Raw genomic sequence first — 1,478 nt, forward strand, 5'->3', positions numbered from 1 at the left:
TTCTTTTCTATAATCGTTCTGATTTTGTTTTGTTTCTTTTTGGGTGTATCTCTAGGTTATGACCCGTGGGAACTCGTCCATACTGATTGATGGAGATCCTGAGCTTGAACATACACTGAGAAGAAAAGGGAAAGAACCAGTGCAAGAACAACCTAATCTAGCTTATTTGGAAGTAGAAGAACATGAAAACATGGCAGAGTAGAATGAGCAACAGTGGATATTATCCGATTATGCCAGACCTTCAGTATTGGGGACACAATCTAGCATTGTGCATCCCCCGATTACAGCTTAGAACTTCGAGCTGAAGCCGGTATTCATCCACATGTTGCAGCAATCAACATAGTTCAATAGTTTGGCCGATGAGGATCTGAACAGTCATTGAGAGAATTTTCTCGAGGTGTGTGATATACTGAAGATAAACGGGGTGATGGATGATGCCATCAAGTTGAGAGTGTTCCCATTTTCCTTGAAAGGGAGAGCGAAGCAGTGTTACACTCATTACCTAGAGCATCGATTACCATATGGGAGAAAATAGTAGAAGCTTTTCTTGGCTGTTATTTCCCTCCCTGAAAATTTGTAAAGCTTAGGAATGAGATCTCATCCTTTGTACAGTTAGAATTGGAGTCTCTATTTGAGACATGGGAAAGGTTCAAGGAGCTCCTGAGAAAATGCCAGCAACACGGATTCCCGGAGTGGATGATTGGTTAGACCTTTTACAACGGCTTGAATCTGAGTACAAGGCAACTCTTGGATGCGGCAGCAGGAGGTACCTTAGGTAGCAAGACCCCTGGTGAAGCTCATCAATTAATTGAAGAAATGAGGTTAAACAGCTACTAATAAAATGCTAGGGAGAATAAAAAGGTGGCCGGTCTTCATGAGATAGATGCAGTAACCTCATTAGCGGCTCAAGTGGAATCATTGAGTAAGAAGTTAGATCCCCTAACTTTGAATAGAGTGGCGGCCGTGACTACTTACACCGGGTGTGGTGGATGATATGTTCCCTCCGATTGTCCGAATTCTATTGGTGATGCATCTTCGGTTGAGAATGTCAATTTTGTAGGTAATGCTATGAGGAATCAAGGAAACCCATACAACAACACCTACAATCTGGGTTAGAAGAGTAATCCCAATTTCTTGTGTAGCAACCAAGGTCCACAAAAGGCCATAGGGCCACCGGGTTTCCAACAACAAGCCCCAAACATGGAGAACCGAGTTTCAGGTTTGGAGACCCGAATGAACGATTTGGAGAAGGCCTTAACTAGGTTTGTGCAATCATCTAATACAAGGTTCCAATCAGTTGAGGTAATGCTATGAGGAACCGCACCAACTCTTTGCATAATCTTGAAAATAAAGTAGGGCAGATTGCGAAGTCCTTATGGGAAAGGCCACAAGGAAGCTTGCCGAGTAACACCGAGACCAACCCTAGAGAGCATGTGAAGGCGATCACTTTGAGAAATAGTCGAGAGGTTGAGGGTAAG

The 1,478-nt window shown here is 43.3% G+C and overlaps 1 non-coding gene across 1 annotated transcript; it reads right to left on the reverse strand.

The window, feature by feature from the left end:
• Window positions 1–579: 579 nt before the first annotated feature.
• Window positions 580–686, reverse strand: LOC120271189. Its single transcript, XR_005539810.1, has one exon. It is a non-coding gene; the product is annotated as a small nucleolar RNA R71 (small nucleolar RNA).
• Between the last annotated feature and the right edge of the window lie 792 nt (window positions 687–1,478).

The sequence above is a fragment of the Dioscorea cayenensis genome, chromosome 10 (genome assembly GCF_009730915.1).
Source record: "Dioscorea cayenensis subsp. rotundata cultivar TDr96_F1 chromosome 10, TDr96_F1_v2_PseudoChromosome.rev07_lg8_w22 25.fasta, whole genome shotgun sequence".
Classification (NCBI taxonomy): domain Eukaryota; kingdom Viridiplantae; phylum Streptophyta; class Magnoliopsida; order Dioscoreales; family Dioscoreaceae; genus Dioscorea; species Dioscorea cayenensis.